This window comes from Cherax quadricarinatus, chromosome 38, assembly GCF_038502225.1.
Source record: "Cherax quadricarinatus isolate ZL_2023a chromosome 38, ASM3850222v1, whole genome shotgun sequence".
NCBI lineage: Eukaryota > Metazoa > Arthropoda > Malacostraca > Decapoda > Parastacidae > Cherax > Cherax quadricarinatus.
Window position 1 is genome coordinate 25066813 of NC_091329.1, and position 19111 is coordinate 25085923.

The window sequence follows — 19111 nt, forward strand, 5'->3', positions numbered from 1 at the left end:
TGGGACAGTGCTACACTGCAGGCACTCACCTGAGACAGTGTTACACTGCAGGCAGGCACTCACCTGGGACACTGTTACACTGCAGGCAGGCACTCACCTGGGACAGTGTTACACTGCAGGCAGGCACTCACCTGGGACAGTGTTACACTGCAGGCAGGCACTCACCTGGGACAGTGTTACACTGCAGGCAGGCACTCACCTGGGACAGTGTTACACTGCAGGCGGGCACTCACCTGGGACAGTGTTACACTGCAGGCACTCACCTGGGACAGTGTTACACTGCAGGCACTCACCTGGGACAGTGTTACACTGCAGGCACTCACCTGGGACAGTGTTACACTGCAGGCACTCACTTGGGACAGTGTTACACTGCAGGCACTCACCTGAGACAGTGTTACACTGCATACACTCGTCTAGGATAGTGTTATACTGCACTCACTCACCTAAGATAGTGATATACACATAGTGTTATACTGCGCTCAGACACTCACCTAAGACAGTGTTATACTGCACTCAGACACCTAAGAAAGTGTTATACTGCACTCACCTAAGACAGTGTTATACTGCACTCACCTAAGACAGTGTTACACTGCACTCACCTAAGACAGTGTTATACTGCGCTCACCTAAGACAGTGTTATACTGCACTCACCTAAGACAGTGTTACACTGCACTCAACTAAGTGTTACACTGCACTCACCTAAGACAGTGTTATACTGCGCTCAGACACTCACATAAGACAGTGTTATACTGCACTCACTCGCATAAGACAGTGTTATACTGCACTCACTCACCTAAGACAGTGTTATACTGCACTCACCTAAGTGTTACACTGCACTCACCTAAGACAGTGTTATACTGCACTCAGACACTCACCTAAGACAGTGTTATACTGCACTCACTCACCTAAGACAGTGTTATACTGCACTCACTCACCTAAGACAGTGTTATACTGCACTCACTCACCTAAGACAGTGTTATACTGCACTCACTCACCTAAGACAGTGTTATACTGCACTCACTCACCTAAGACAGTGTTATACTGCACTCTCACCTAAGACAGTGTTATACTGCACTCTCACCTAAGACAGTGTTATACTGCACTCACCTAAGACAGTGTTATACTGCACTCACTCACCTAAGACAGTGTTATACTGCACTCACCTAAGACAGTGTTATACTGCACTCACCTAAGACAGTGTTATACTGCACTCACCTAAGACAGTGTTATACTGCACTCACCTAAGACAGTGTTATACTGCACTCACCTAAGACTGTTATACTGCACTCACTCACCTAAGACAGTGTTATACTGCACACACTCACCTAAGACAGTGTTATACTGCACTCTCACCTAAGACAGTGTTATACTGCACTCACTCACCTAAGACAGTGTTATACTGCACTCACTCACCTAAGACAGTGTTATACTGCACTCACCTAAGACAGTGTTATACTGCACTCACCTAAGACAGTGTTATACTGCACTCACCTAAGACAGTTATACTGCACTCACCTAAGACAGTGTTATACTGCACTCACCTAAGACAGTGTTATACTGCACTCACTCACCTAAGACAGTGTTATACTGCACTCTCACCTAAGACAGTGTTATACTGCACTCACTCACCTAAGACAGTGTTATACTGCACTCACTCACCTAAGACAGTGTTATACTGCACTCTCACCTATGACAGTGTTATACTGCACTCACTCACCTAAGACAGTGTTATACTGCACTCACCTAAGACAGTGTTATACTGCACTCACCTAAGACAGTGTTATACTGCACTCTCACCTAAGACAGTGTTATACTGCACTCACTCACCTAAGACAGTGTTATACTGCACTCACCTAAGACAGTGTTATACTGCACTCACCTAAGACAGTGTTATACTGCACTCACTCACCTAAGACAGTGTTATACTGCACTCACTCACCTAAGACAGTGTTATACTGCACTCTCACCTAAGACAGTGTTATACTGCACTCACTCACCTAAGACAGTGTTATACTGCACACACTCACCTAAGACAGTGTTATACTGCACTCTCACCTAAGACAGTGTTATACTGCACTCACTCACCTAAGACAGTGTTATACTGCACTCACCTAAGACAGTGTTATACTGCACTCACCTAAGACAGTGTTATACTGCACTCTCACCTAAGACAGTGTTATACTGCACTCACTCACCTACGACAGTGTTATACTGCACTCAGACACTCACCTGGACCATGAAGAAGACAGTGTGGTGTCAGGGTAGGACACCACCACACAAAACACCTACACTGAGGGCGACACAACACCTGGTAGCTACACTGAGGGAGGGCGGCACACTGCTACACTGATAGTGACACACACCAGCTACACTGTAGCTGATACAACACCTGGCAGCTACACTGAGTAAGAACGGGACATTGTTACACTGAGTGAGGGTGGCACACTGCTACACTGAGTGAGGGTGGCACACTGCTACACTCACTCACAACAACACGACACTGCCGCCATCTATGAAAATCAATCAGCAACTGCTGTATATTTCCTCTCTACATATTATTGTTTATACAGATGATAAGTTTCATGATACTCAAGTAATTTTTGTATTTTTCCTTTTGTCGTGATAGGTAATTATCAGGAAAATATCAACTATATGTGATGTTTTCTCTATTAGCAGATGCTCTCAGGCAGAGTTCAAACTTTCTAAATCACGGATTAACTAAGTATAATAATAATAATAATAATAATAATAATAATAATAATGTTTATGTTGACATGATACATGGTTGTACAAAGGAATATGATACTTGGGTGTACATGCCAAAAACTCCTTTGTATTTGGAGCATTTCAGGCAAACTTAAAAATGAACTTAAGATTAATAAGACAATAACAGTTCATCAGGTGATTAGATGAGTTACAATGAGTACAAGATAATTGAGTATTTTATTAGGTAATGTTAGATGGCTTTAGTAAGTCTAGTAGAGAAGTTCAGTATAGAATAATATAGTTATAAAAAGTACAGTATTACAATTTAGAACAAGTTAAAACAATTTACAATATGAAGTAATACAATATAGCTAATTTTAAAACAATGAGGTTGAAGCACTTATAAGCTTGAAGTAATGAGTAAATGGTTGAGCAGTCATCACCAACATACAATATAACTCTGTTTTTAGCGAGCCGCTAACCAGACTGAGAGTCGAAGACCTAAATTAATTTTTTATGAGACACAAAATTTGGTAGACACACACCTATCTGATATTATCCTGACGCCAAATGGCTTCGAAAAGGGGATAAATGGCATGCCCATGCACTCTGCCCCTGGCCTAGACTCATGTGACAGGGGGCAAGAAGACCCTGTCACGTGCTTTTAACATCCTATGGAGAGAAACATGGACACAGGGATTGTCCCACAGTTACTAAAAACAACACACATAGCCCCACTCCACAAAGGGGGCAGTAAAGCAACAGCAAAGAACTACAGACCGATAGCGCTAAAATCACACATCATAAAAATCTTTGAAAGGGTCCTAAGATGCAAGATCACCACCCATCTAGATACCCATCAATTGCACAACCCAGGGCAGTATGGGTTTAGAGCAGGTCGCTCCTGTCTGTCTCAACTACTGGACCACTACAAGGTCGTGGATGCACTAGAAGACAAACAGAATGCAAATGTAATATACACAGACTTTGCAAAATCTTTTGACAAGTGTGACCATGGTGTAATAGCGCACAAAATACGCGATAACAGAATAACAGGAAAAGTTGGTAGATGGATCTATAATTTCCTAACAAATAGAACACAAAGAGTAGTAGTCAACTGAGTACAGTCTGAGGCGGCTATGGTAAAAAGCTCTGTTCCACCAGGCACAGTACTCGCTCCCATCTTGTTCCTTATCCTTATATCTGACATAGACAGGGATATAAGCCACAACGTCGTATCTTCCTTTGCAGATGACACCCGAATCTGCATGACAGTGTCCTCCATTGAAGATACTACAAGACTCCAGGTGGACATCAACCAAATCTTTAAATGTGCTGCAGAAAAAAATATGAAGCTCAATGATGAGAAATTTCAATTACTCCGATATGGAAAATGCGAGGAAATTAAAACTTCATCAGATTATAAAACAAATTCCAACAACACAATAGAGCGAAAAACTAATGTCAAAGACCTGGGAGTAATAATGTCAGAGGATCTGACCTTCAAGGACCATAAAATTGTATCAGTCGCATCTGCTAGAAAAATTGTCGACAGGTTGGATAATGAGAACCTTCAGAAGCAGAGATGCCAAGCCCATGATGACAATCTTCAGGTCACTTGTTCTATCTAGACTGGAATATTGCTACACACTAATAGCACCTTTCAAGGCAGGTGAAATTGCTGACCTAGAAAATGTACAGAGAACCTTCACGGCATACATAACTGCGATAAACCACCTCAGTTACTGGGAACGCTTGAAGTTCCTCAACCTGTACTCCCTAGAATACAGGCGGGAGAGATACATGATTACATACACTTGGAAAATCCTAAAGAGATTAGTACCAAACTTGCACACGAAAATCACTCCCTACAAAAGCAAAAGACTCGCAGACGATGCAACATCCCCCCAGTGAAAAGCAGGGGCGCCACTAGCACAATAAGAGATAACACAATAAGTGTCAGAGGCCCAAGACTGTTCAACTGCCTTCCAGCGTACATAAGGGGGACTGCCAACAGACCCCTGGCTGTCTTCAAGTAGACACTGGACAGGCACCTAATGTTAGTACCTGACCAGCCGGGATGTGGTACGTACGTTGGGTTGCATGCGGCTAACAGTAACAGCCTGGTTGATCAGGCCCTGATCCACTATAAGGCCTGGTCACAGGTATTGCTATCGAAAACCTCAGTGGGAATACCGCACCTATGATTATTCTTGGGATATTTGTTTCTGTAAAAGCAGAACGTAGATGGTTATTCCATCTGTATTCACGTACCACACTCCAATTCATCTATCTCACTATTTTCTAGGCAAGCTGGATAATTGTTTCTGGAGATATAATCACCAAGTAATTTATATGGAACTCTGGAACATTTCCTGGGTTCCTTCGTCCCGTTGAATCTCATTTTCTGAGGCAATTGGCCTGTTCTTTGTTTTATTCCTTTGTTTTTTTTTATCCTATGGTATGTCTCACTTTCTACCTTTTCTTGTTCTTCCTTTGTGTGGTCATCAATAAAATAGACTGGATCGAAGCTGCAAGATCCCCCCGGATTGGATTTTCTCCTCAATTTTAAGTTTCTTGTTTGTGCTCTAGAAAGCAAAGTTTACAATGGCGTTAGCTTCCTCTCTGAATTTGATACTACTCTTTAAACTCACATATTCTGTTTGTCTCGCTTCCATTTTCCAATATCGCCATCAAATCTTCAATCTTTCGTTGATCATTCTGATTTCGTACTTTCGTTTTCTCTTTTTTTTTTCTTCATTTAACATAAACGAGAGCTCTGTGCCACATGTCCTCTCTTATTGTTCATTCTTCACTCTTATTTGTTATTACATCAGCATTTGTATACTAAACTTTCAGTTTTCTTTCTGCTAGTGCCGTCCAGTTCTCGAGTTCCTGATTTCTTGATCCTTGCACATGGGTTAGGTGTGGGATGGGGTGGTAGGGGTTGGGGTTGGAGTGAAGGGTAGTTGATGATGGGTTTCTTGCACTGGAAGAGATCAGAATCATGGATGTAGATAAGGGTGGATGGGGAGGTTGGGGTGTAGGAGAAGGTGGGAATTGGGAGTTGTGGTGAGGGACAGTTGTGAGGAAGGTTTTTGCCTAGTAAGGGGTGAGGACTATAAGTGTAGAAAGGATGGGTGGGGGGAGATAAGTTATAGCGTCTTTTTGGGTTATTGTGTTTGAGTAGGATAGGGGCTAGTGCATGAAGAGGGATATATGTGGGAGTGTGCATGGCATTCCTCTGGAGGCTGTTCTTACACCTGTCAGTGCACTCTCTGGCTCTCGTTCCCGCCATTGGCGTCTCTGTATTTTCTCCCTTAATTGTTCCCTTTCTTTCACTATTGTCTTGATTGAGGTACGTACTGTTTTAACCATGATTTCTGTTTCATAATCCTGTCTCGTGCCATTTCTTTTTGAGGGTCAGTTTGGCTGGGTGCATTTTTTCCATCAAGTACTTTCCGAGTCTCAGAAAATTTGTCATCTGCTTCACTTCTGCCCCTCCCCCACCTGTCAATTTAATGACAGTCTGAATCTCTCGCTCCTCTGCCATCCATATCATGAGTTCTCCCTTCAGCCTTCGGAAGCCCATGGCTAATCAGGGACCTCTACCGCTCCTCCTACCACTTCCTTTCTTTCCAAAAGTCTGTATCTGATTTGAGCAGTTCCTTTGCTGCTCTCCTTATCCTCTCCTGCACCTCCCGGTTACTTGAGAACACTTCCACAAAAGTCTTGTTTGCTCCTTCATCTCTTTCTACTATCCTGTCACCTAATCTCTTGTGTGGAACTGTATCAAAAGCCTTTTCTCAGCCCAAGAAAATGCAATCTACTCACACCTTTCTCTTTTGTCTTACTACTGTCACTTTGTCATAGAACCCCAGGAGGTTTGTGACACAGGATTTCCCGTCCCTGAATCCATGCTGGTTGTCGCAGATAAGCTCATTCCTTTCTAGGTGCTCACCACTCTTCTCCTGATAAACTTCTCCATGACTTTGCATATTATGAATGTCAATGATACTGGTCTGTAGTTTAATGCTGAATGGCTGTCTCCTTTTTTAAAAATTGGGACTTCATTTTCTGTTTTTCATACCTCAAGTAGTCGCCCTGTTTCGATAGACGTGTTGAAGATTGTTGCTAATGGTACATAAAGTGCCTCTGCTCCCTCTCTCAGGATCCACGGAGAGATGTTATCTGACCTTTGAGGTAGTATCTAGTTCGCTTAACAGCCTCTGTACCTCCTCCTCGGTTGTGTGTATTGTGTCCAGCACTTGAAGGAGTACCCCACCACTCTGTATTTCTGGGGTCCATTCTGTCTCCAGTGTGAATACTTTAAATCTCATGTTGAGATCCTCACATATTTCTCGATCATTTCTTGTGAGCTCCCCTCCTTCCTTCTTCAGCCTGAACATTAAAATGGTATAAAATACCGACAGGTTGTTAGCAACAGTTAGGTATCTTTATTTCGAAACGTTTCGCCTACACAGTAGGCTTCTTCAGTCGAGTACAGAAAAGTTGATAGAAGCAGAAGAGACTTGAAGACGATGTAATCAGTCCATCACCCTTAAAGTTTTGAGGTGGTCAGTCCCTCAGTCTGGAGAAGATCATTGTTCCGTAGTCTGAAACAATATGGAGTTGAAGTAAAAAAGCAAGCAAACAAGTTTAGGTAAGATCCCAATGGGATGAGCGGGGAAGACGGGACAGATGAAGAATAGCTCTGGAGAGGAGTGTTCTTAGTCAGAGAAATAGAGCCAGGGCTTAACCCAGCAGCTAAGGCGATCATGGGGCAGACTTGAGAACAGGAATAGCAGGGACTGTTGCATTGAACTTGTGGTAGTTGAAGTCTTGAATCTTGAGTAGCTGGCAGCAGGCTAGGTCACATCAGAGGGTAGAACACATATGGGAGTTATAGGAGTAAATGGTATGAGTGTCTTTTTCCACAGTTATAGGAGTAACTGAGGAGGCAGGTTAGCAATGGAGCCATTTTCGAACTTTTTGAAGCTGCTTCTAGATAGGTGGTATAATTTAGCCTTGTTGCTGAAGGTGAAACGTAGAGGCTTGATGAACTCAAGAACTTGGGTGAGTGTGAAGTGAAGCGGTGATTCACATGCATACTTGACTGTTCCAGCACCGAGGCTTTTGTAGAGTTCGAAGGAGAAGTGTAAAAGGTAAGCAAACCCCGGCACTTTCAACACCACTATTAACGAACTATTCCGTCTGAACAACATGCCTGCCTTCAATTTTCCGGACTCCACACCTTCAGCAGACATCCTCAAGATCCTTCCCAACGCCCTGAACTTTACTGCACCTGCAGACCTGTCTACTGCCCAAGCAACTGCTCCTGTAACTTCTATAATCACTTCCACCGCTGACAACGTTGATCAAGTTGCCTCAGCCACCGTCTCCCACCTCTCCCAGCCTGCTGTTACACAACCATTACACCTCACAGCTGCTCCTGTCGACCCTCAGTCACCTGCTACCACCACTGTAGATTCTCCCAGTGAATTCACTCCAGAAGAGGAAGATAACGACGACTCCAGTAAACCCTCATGGGAAAACCTTACCTTTTACACTTCTCCTTCAAATACTGACACCATGACCTGTACTGAACTCTACAAAAGCCTCGGTGCTGGAACAGTCAAGTATGCATGTGAATCACCGCTTCACTTCACACTCACCCAAGTTCTTGAGTTCATCAAGCCTCTACGTTTCACCTTCAGCAACAAGGCTAAATTATACCACCTATCTAGAAGCAGCTTCAAAAAGTTCGAAAATGGCTCCATTGCTAACCTGCCTCCTCAGTTACTCCTATAACTGTGGAAAAAGACACTCATACCATTTACTCCTATAACTCCCATATGTGTTCTACCCTCTGATGTGACCTAGCCTGCTGCCAGCTACTCAAGATTCAAGATTTCAACTACCACAAGTTCAATGCAACAGTCCCTGCTATTCCTGTTCTCAAGTCTGCCCCATGATCGCCTTAGCTGCTGGGTTAAGCCCTGGCTCTATTTCTCTGACTAAGAACACTCCTCTCCAGAGCTATTCTTCATCTGTCCCGTCTTCCCCGCTCATCCCATTGGGATCTTACCTAAACTTGTTTGCTTGCTTTTTTACTTCAACTCCATATTGTTTCAGACTACGGAACAATGATCTTCTCCAGACTGAGGGACTGACCACCTCAAAACTTTAAGGGTGATGGACTGATTACATCGTCTTCAAGTCTCTTCTGCTTCTATCAACTTTTCTGTACTCGACTGAAGAAGCCTACTGTGTAGGCGAAACGTTTCGAAATAAAAATACCTAACTGTTGCATATGTTTCTTCAGCCTGATTACCTGGTATTTTTTTTCTGATGTGGCTGTACAGTGTACAACAGCTTTGGGTCAGACTTGGTTTTCACTGCTATGTCATTTTCGAATTGTCACTGGGCCTCCCTCTTTACCTGTTTATATTTGCTTCTGGCTCTTCGACTACTCTCCTTATTCTCTTTGGTCCTATGCCTCCTATACTTCTTCCATTCTCTACTGCATTTGGTTTTGGCTTCTCTACACCTCTTGGTGAACCAAGGGCTCGTCCTGACTTTCTCATTATGTCTGTTGCCCTTGGGTACAAACTTCTCCTCTTCTACCTTGCAAATTGTTGTCACATATTCCATCATCTCATTTATTGATTTCCCTGCCAGTTCTCTGTCCCACTGAACTGCATACAGGAAGTTCCTCATGCCTGTGTAGTCCCCTCTTTTGTAGTTTGGTTTCATTCGCCCTGTCCTTCCTGCTTCCCTCTCCACTTGTAACTCCACTATTATTCAAAACTCAGAACCACGTGATTGCTATCTCCGAGGGGCCTTTCGTATGTGATATCCTCAATATCTGCATTGCTCAATGTGAATACTAGGTCCAGTCTTGCTGGTTCTTCCTCTCCTCTTTCTCTGGTAGTATCCCTAATGTGTTGGTACATGAGGTTTTCCAGCACCACCTCGATCATCTTAGCCCTCCACGTTTCTGGGCCACCATGTGGCTCCAGGTTTTCCTTGTCAATTTCTTTGTGATTGAAGTCACCCACAACCAGTACTCACCCATTTGTGGTTGCAGGGGTCGAGTCATAGCTCGGTATGTGTGTGTGTGTGTACTCACCTAATCGTGGTTGCAAGAGTCGAGTCATAGCTCCTGGCCCCGCCTCTTTACTGGTTGCTACTATGTTCTCTTTCTTCCTGCTCCACGAGCTTTATCATACCTCATCTTAAAACTATGTATGGCTCCTGCCTCCACTACATCACTTTCCAGACTATTCCGCTTCTTGACAAATCTGTGGCTGAAGAAATACTTCCTAACATCCCTCTGAGTCATCTGAGTCTTCAACTTTCAATTGTGACCCCTTGTTGATGTGTCCCATCTCTGGAACATCTTATCTTTGTCCACCCTGTAAATTCCTCGCGGGATTTGATATGTTGTTATCATGTCTCCCTTATCCCTCCTGTCCTCCATTGTCGGCAGGTCGATTTCCCTTAACCTCTCCTCGTAGGATATACCTCTTAGCTAAGGGACTTGTCTTGTTGGAAATCTTTGCACTTTCTCTAATTTCGTGACATGCTTGACCAAGTGCGGGTTCCATACTGGTGCTGCATACTTCAACATGGGCCTGACGTACAAGATGTACAGAGTCTTGAATGATTCATTTGCTAAGGTGTTGAAACGCTATTTTTAGGTTTGCCAGGCACCCATATGCGGCAGTAGTTATTTGACTGATGCACACCTCAGGAGATGTGCTCGGTAATATACTCACTCCAAGATCCTTTTCTTTGAGTCTTTGGCCCCCCTAGTCTGTCCTCTGTCCACAGTCTTCTTCGACATTCTCCAATCTTCATGATTATGCCCTTAGTGGGGTTAAACTCCAGGAGCCAGTTGTTGTACCAGGCTTGCAGCCTGTCTAGTTCCCTTTGTAGTTTCCTGATCCTCATCCACTTGAATTCTCCACATTAGCTTCACAGTGTAGGTAAACAGGAACACCTCTGAATCTATTCCATCTGTCATGTCATTCACATATGCCAGAAAAAGCACCATCCCTACTACTGACCCCTGTGGAACCCCGCTCATCACAGTCGCCCATTCTGATACCTCTTCATGTACTATCACTCGTTGTTTCCTTCCTGTCAGGTATTCTCTGATTCATTGCAGTGCCTTTCTTGTTATTCCTGCCTGCTCCTCTGGCTTGTGTACTAATTAATCTCTTGTGTTAAACTGTGTCGAAAGCCTTCTTACAATCCAAGAAAATGCAGTCTACCCATTCCTCTTTCTCCTGCCTTACTTCTCTCACCTTGTCGTAAAACTCCAATACGTCTGTGACACAGGATTTCCCTTCCCTGAAACCATGCTGGTTATCGTGTATAAGCTCATTCCTTTTTAGGTGCTCCATCAGTTTTTTCCTGAAAAAATTCTCCATGACTTTGCATACTATACATGTCAGTGACACTGGTCTGTAGTTTAATGCTACCTGTTTGTCTTCTTTTTCATGGATTAGGACTACATTTGCTCTCCTTCACACCTCAGGTAGTTCCCCTGTTTCGATAGATGTGTTGAAGATTGTTGCTAGTGGCACACACAGTGCCTCTGCTCCCTCTCTCAGGACCCATGGAAAGATGTTGTCTGATCCCACTGCCTTTGAGGTATCTAGCTCACTTAGCAGCCTCTTCATCTTTTCCTCGGTTTTGTGTAGTGTGTCCAGCACTTGTTGGTGTGCCCTACCACTCCAGTCTACTGTAGTCCAGTCCATTCTGTCTCAACTGAAAACACTTCCTTAAATCTCTGCACATACTTCTTTGTCGTGTCTTGTGATCTCCCTTCCTTCCTTCTTCAGCCTGATTACCTGGTCCTTGACTGTTGTTTTTCTTCTGATGTGGCTGTACAACAGCTTTGGGACAGATTTAGCTTTCGATGCTATGTCATTCTCGTATTGCCGCTGGGCCTCCCTCCTTATCCATGCATATTCATTTTTGGCTCTTTGGCTAATCTCTGTTTCCCTGGGCCCTTTGTCTCCTATACATTTTACATTCTCTAGCACACTTAGTTTAGGTCTCTCTACATCTTTGGGTGAACCAAAGGCTCATTATGATTGATCCCATTGATTCTGTTGCTCTTAGGTATGAACCTCTCCTCCGTCTCTTTGCATTTTGTGGTCATATATTCCATCATTTCATTTACTGTTTTACCCACCAGTTCTCTTTCCCTCTGTACCTCATGCGGAAGTTCCTTATACCTGTGTAATCGCCTCTTTTATAGTTTGTCTTCTCATATCATACTCATACTACTTCCCTCTGTACTTTAAGCTCTACAGTGTATTCGAAGCTCAGGACCACGTGATAACTACCACAAAAAGGCCTTTCATATGTGATGTCCCTGGACCCATTACGTACCTCTGTAATCTGTAAATACCTTTGTAACTTGTCATGATTGTGACCAGACTTACCTGGAGTTCATTACCTTTGTAAATTGTGAGTTCATTACCTTTGTAAATTGTGAGTTCATTACCTTTGTAAATTGTGAGTTCATTACCTCTGTAACTTGCTCAGCTATCAAAACTTTGGAGTCCAGTCCCTGGACCAATTATGTACCTCTGTAATCTTTTGACTACCGCCCACAGGATGGGTATGGGGTGCATAATAAACATATTAAACTAAACTAACTATGTGATGTCCTCAATGTCTGAACCACTCAAGGTGAATATGGGTCAAGTCTTGTTGGTTCAACCTCCTCTCTCTCTCTGGTAGTTTCCCTAACACGTTGATGCATGAAATTTTCCGGTACCATCTCCATCATCTTGGCCCTCCACGTTTCTGGTCCCCCATGTGGCATCAGGTTTTCTCAGTCAATTTCCTTGTGATTGAAATCACCCACAACTAGTAACTTTGCCCTGCCCACATTGGCTGTTCTGGCAACCTCAACTAGTGTATCTACCATTGCCCTATTGTTCTCATCATACTCTTATCTTGGCCTCCTGGTATGAAGCATTCCTACTATGTAGTCCCTTGCTTCCATTCTGTCCACTCTTTCCATCTCCTCAAAACTCCACTGGTTTTTGATGAGCAGGGCAACTCCTCCACCTCTTCTGTTCCTTCTATCTTTCCACATGATCTGATATCCGGTTGGAAAGATCGCATCTATTATCATTCCTGTAAGCTTGGTTTCTGTGAGTGCTATTATGTCTGGGATGTCTCCACGATTCTTTTGTGTCACCCCTCACATTTATTTGTTATTCTGTCTGCGCTGGTGTACAAAACCTTCAGCTTCTTTTCCACTATTGTATTATGAGGGGTTTGGAAGGGTAGGGGGAGTGGGAGACCTGGCATGTCACAGTGGGAGGCTTCTATGCAGGTGGGGTTTGTGCTGGGGAGGAGGGGTGAGGCCTGAGAGTGCAGAGTGTGGTTTGATTTGGGTTAATTTGTGTGTGTGTGTGTGTGTGTGTGTGTGTGTGTGTGTGTGTGTGTGTGTGTGTGTGTGTGTGTGTGTGTGTGTGTGTGTGTGTGTGTGTGGCCTGTTTTGAGTGTGTGTGTGAGGGAGGGGAAAGTTTGTGGGTGGGTGTGTATTAAGGCTGGATAAACGAGACTATGGATTCCTCTCTTCTATAAAGCAAAGGTTAATTTAAGGAAACAATAGACAGCAAGATATACGGATAGACACAGTTTAGTAAGATGAGATACGGATCACCGATTAGAGGATATGTCTGATAAGATCATTTTTATTTAGGTTAAATATAACTGATATTATAAGTAGCATTATAAGTACGCATACACTGTATAGACACTAGGTCCTTCTTTAGCTTATTGAATAACTGCTGCGTCCACTATACGGCTTCAGACTGACATGCTTACATTGCTTGTCCAACAATATATTGTTACAGTGTATGTATGTACAATTATAGCAACGGTGCCAGAATTCATTTTGTGTATAACAAATGCACTTTGGCACAGTTACCCTTTAGCAGTGATGACATTGATTTACCTAATTTTAATACAAATGACCCATTGCCATATATTGATGATTATGATTGTTTTATGAAAACAGGCCTTCACTTTATTCATGTCAATGCAAGATCACTTCTTCCTAAATTGGCAGAGATTAGGATTCTAGCTAACAAAATTAGGGCGGCAGTTATAACCATCTCTGAATCTTGGTTGGATGATACGGTGACTGACGACGAGGTCAAAATAGAAGGTTACAATATAAAACGCTTAGATAGGAACAGAAAGGGTGGTGGAGTATGTGCCTACATTAGAAATGACTTAGCTTACAACCCAAGACCTGATTTAAATAACAATAAACTGGAGATTCTATGGTTTGAAGTGCTGCTTCCCAAGACCAAACCCATCTTAGTGGGAACTAGTTACCGCCCTCCTACCCAGGACCAGTTCTTAGAAGACTTTTCCAGAGTCTTGTCCGGAGTTGAAAACAATTGTGAGACAATAATACTGGGCGACTTCAATATCTGTTTTCAGCAGCAAAATAACGGGCTATGCAAAAGGTATAAGCAAATTCTAGGATTAAATAGCTACACTCAACTAATTAATACACCAACCCGGATCACACAGTTCTCAGCCACCCTAATTGACCACATACTTTGTAACCGCACTGAGAACATTAGTCAGTCAGGCGTCATTACCACAGGTCTTAGTGATCATTTCATCATTTACTGCACAAGGAAAATCACTAGGGATAGGATAGGCCTACACAGGACAATAAAAATGAGGTCAACTAGAAACTACAGTAAAGAAACACTGGTAAATAGGCTACACAATTGTGACTGGACAGAGATAACAAGTTGCACGGACGTAAAAGATGCCTGGGAAAAATTCAAAACAATGTTCACTACCATCCTTGATAATATTGCACCAGTTAAAGAGGTTAGGATTAAACGAAGAACTGAACCCTGGATGACTACTGAGATATTAGATAATATGAAATTCAGAGACCAGCTGCTAAAAAGATTTAAAGCAAACAGACAGGATATTGCAGCACTAAATGAATTCCAAAGGGTGAGGAACAGAGTACAGAGACTTATAAAAGGAGCAAAGGCAAAGCACTATTGCTCAAAAATTGAAGAGTATAAGCATAACCCCAGAAAGTTCTGGCAACAACTAAAACAGTTGGGGTATAGCCATAAGCCAGTAGATAGGTCAAACATAGTACTCACTATCGATAATGAGGTATGCCACGAAACATCTAAGGTGGCAAATTGCTTTAATTCCTACTACACATCTGTTGCATCAACACTAGTAAGTAAACTACCAGCTGCATCAAATACCTTTAACACAGACTCTGATAAGTTTCAAACATACTATACCAATAAAGGGGTAACCCCAAACAGTTGTCAACTAGTAAGTGTATCTCATGACTTCATTCAAAAAGAACTAAGCAGGTTAAACCCAACTAAGAGCACAGGCCCTGATAACATCCCGTCTAAGTTCCTAAAAGATGGTGCTTCTGAACTGTCAATCCCTATTGCTCACATAATAAATCTATCAATCACCACTAATACCGTACCGGAGGGGTTCAAGGAGGCCAGAGTTACTCCTGTCTTCAAGAAAAATAATAGGTCTGATGTAAGCAACTATAGGCCTGTTAGTATACTCAGTATAATATCTAAAATTCTGGAGAAGGCGGTGTATTCTCAAGTAGTTAAGTACCTTAATGACAACAGCATTCTCCATAGCTATCAGTCGGGCTTTAGAAGATCCTACTCAACCGACACCTCCCTTATTAATCTGATGGATTACCTGTCAAACACCTTTTATTGTACAGCAATAAAGGAATGGAACAGACTGCCCGCACATGTCAAAGCCAGTCATAGCATGAACCAGTTCAAGAAGAGTGCCAAAAGGTGTCTGATGAATGTAGCTACAGAAAGGGAGGGGAATGATTTTCTATTTTTTAGCTAACATACGTGTAAATTTTACCTTATTCCTAGTAATGACCCTCGTATTGTAGATAGTCTTAATGACCCTCGTGTAGTAGATAATCTTTTTAGTATGATAATAAGATGTTATCTTCATTGTAGAATAATAAGAAAATATTATAACCTTTATATTATAATAATAAGGTAAAAGGACCCCAGTGGAAATAAGTCACTCTGTCTGACTTTTTTGGGTTATCCCAGGTTCTCTACACATATGCTGCTATGTATGATAATTCTATGTAACTGTATTCGTGTATACCTGAATAAACTTACTTACTTACTTACTTGCATGTTATTAAATTTTATTTTGGCCATTTTTACATGATGATGATGATGATGATGATGATGATGATGATTATGATGATGATGATGATGATGATGATGATGATGATGATGATGATGATGATGATGATGATGATGATGATGATGATGATGATAATGATGATAATGATGATGATGTTCTCATTCTGTTTGCTAAATATGTTCTTGATATGTCATCCAGAATGTTAGTTTCCTCATGTAAATACATTTCCGTCCCTGCTGGAAGGGAAGTTTCCTCATCTAAATATAATTCCGTTCCTGCTGGAAGGGAAGTTTCCCCATCTAAATATAATTCCGTCCCTGCTGGAAGGGAAGTTTCCCCATGTAAATATAATTCCGCCCCTGCTGGAAGGGAAGTTTCCCCATCTAAATATAATTCCGTCCCTGCTGGAAGGGAAGTTTCCCCATGTAAATATAATTCCGCCCCTGCTGGAAGGGAAGTTTCCCCATGTAAATATAATTCCGCCCCTGCTGGAAGGGAAGTTTCCCCATGTAAATATAATTCCGTCCCTGCTGGAAGGGAAGTTTCCCCATGTAAATATAATTCCATCCCTGCTGGAAGGGAAGTTTCCCCATGTAAATATAATTCCGCCCCTGCTGGAAGGGAAGTTTCCCCATGTAAATATAATTCCGTCCCTGCTGGAAGGGAAGTTTCCCCATGTAAATATAATTCCGTCCCTGCTGGAAGGGAACATTTGAAGGTGACGCAGTATTGAACCCATCATAGTGGACACAACCATCATCGCCTTTCTCAAGTCTCTCAGACCAGGTCAACACTTATCATTACACAGTATTGAGACAACCATCCTGTATGATGTAGTATGAGAGGAAAACAAACGTACATGATGTAAGTGTGTGTTAGTTACCATTTTGTCCTAGGCCCATGTCGATTAGACACTAGGCCTATGTGTGTGTGTGTGTACTCACCTAGTTGTACTCACCTAGTTGAGGTTGTGGGGGTCGAGTCCGAGCTCCTGGCCCCGCCTCTTCACACTGTGTGTGTGTGTGTGTGTGTGTGTGTGTGTGTGTGAGGCAAAACCTTAGTTCTTGTTGTAACGGTGTTATATAGATTAGATATCTTCAGTGAGGTCTTGCTAGTTCTGATACACACACACACACATTATATTTATATATATATATATATATATATATATATATATATATATATATATATATATATATATATATATATATGTCTTCATCAGTTATTGTACGGTCATACACACAGCGCTACAATAATGGTTTGTATGGAGTCACATAGCACATCTATCGACTCAAAATATGCTGTATACTTATTATTTTTATTATTATTTTATTGTTATTATTATCTTTATTATTATTATTATTATTATTATTACTATTATTATTATTATTATTATTACTTTCACGAGGAAGTGCTGAACCTGCAGGGGTCATACAACACCTGGGAATGTGATGATACCGTTCTAAAGAAAGGTAGATCTAATTCCTTGGATCAAGGAACTCGGAAGGTGAACAATGACTCGGTTTGATGGAACTGAAGACTCCATTAAGGTCAGCCACTAGTACTGATACTGTAATTGTGTCAATGTTTACACTCACCAGACTTCCAGCTGACACAGGTCATGTTGTGGTACTCAGATACCGCTAGTCATATACACTTTGCTGACACTGAACCAGTGATGGCGCTGTGTAGGTGATGGCGCTGTGTAGGTGATGGCGCTGTGTAGGTGATGGCGCTGTGTAGGTGATGAAGCTGTGTAGGTGATGGAGCTGTGCAGATGGCGCTACGAGGCCTGGTCTCAGACCGAGCCGCGGGGGCGCTGACCCCGAAACTCTCTCCAAGTAAACTCCAGGTAAACGAAGACGATGTCACTGTACAGATAATGGCACTGTGGGAATGATGGCACTACATTTGATGATACTGAATGCTGCTGACAACAAGTATCTTATATCTGACTATCAGCTATACTATTAAACTTTCGCTCAGTAATTGATGAACATATTGAATTTAACGAACATTAAATCAAGAGGGAAGTATAAGCGCTGGTGTATATAATACAGAGGTGTGCAACACTGCCTCTACACTCACAATGAACCTCTCTCATTAACCAATCACTGTCTTATCACTTGTTTTACGTGAGATTAGATAGAATGCGATAAGATATTTATAATTTTTCCACTACTCATGGAGGTACATGAAGCTTATATTATAGCATCTAAGAGGTACAGCTACTTAATAATAAACAAATCAACTGTAAATAGCACTGGTCTGAGTTGTTGGTCATTAATATACGGGAGAATGAAAAGAGCTGTCTTGTGAGGCACCAGCTGTCTTGTGAGGCACCAGCTGTCTTGTGAGGCACCAGCTGTCTTGTGAGGCACCAGCTGTCTTGTGAGGCACCAGCTGTCTTGTGAGGCACCAGCTGTCTTGTGAGGCACCAGCTGTCTTGTGAGACACCAGCTGTCTTGTGAGGCACCAGCTGTCTTGTGAGACACCAGCTGTCTTGTGAGGCACCAGCTGTCTTGTGAGACACCAGCTGTCTTGTGAGGCACCAGCTGTCTTGTGAGGCACCAGCTGCCTTGTGAGACACCAGCTGTCTTGTCAGGCACCAGATGTCTTGTCAAACAATAGCTGTCTTCTCAGGCACCAGATGTCTTGTCAGACACCAGCTGTCTTGTCAGGCACCAGATGTCTTGTCAGACACCAGCTGTCTTGTCAGGCACCAGATGTCTCGTCAGACACCAGCTGTCTTGCCAGACATCAGATGTCTTGTTAGAAACCAGCTGTCTTGTCAGGCACAAGATGTCTTGTCAGACACCAGCTGTCTTGTTAGACCCTAGCTGTCTTGTCAGACACCAGCTGTCTTGTCAGATACCTGCTGTCTTGTCAGACACCAGCTGTCTTGTCAGACACCAGCTGTCTTGTCAGGCACCAGATGTCTTGTCAGACACCAGCTGTCTTGTCAGGCACCAGATGTCTTGTCAGACAATAGCTGTCTTGTCAGGCACCAGATGTCTTGTCAGACACCAGCTGTCTTGTCAGGCACCAGATGTCTTGTCAGACACCAGCTGTCTTGTCAGGCACCAGATGTCTTGTCAGACACCAGGTGTCTTGTCAGACATCAGATGTCTTGTCAGAAACCAGCTGTCTTGTCAGA

At 42.7% G+C, this 19111-nt stretch overlaps 1 protein-coding gene across 2 annotated transcripts in view; it reads right to left on the bottom strand.

Annotated features, from left to right (window-relative positions):
- LOC128692826 (phosphatidylinositol 4-kinase beta fwd) overlaps positions 1–18020 on the bottom strand; it is a 652994-nt gene extending 634974 nt beyond the window's left edge. The window contains exon 1 of one of the 2 annotated variants that reach the window (XM_070092189.1): positions 17553–18020. The gene's annotated coding sequence lies outside the window, so the exon portion shown is untranslated. Of the gene's footprint in view, positions 1–2229; positions 2519–17552 lie in introns of those variants that run through there. The other variant, XM_070092187.1, reaches the window with a different exon arrangement.
- Between the last annotated feature and the right edge of the window lie 1091 nt (positions 18021–19111).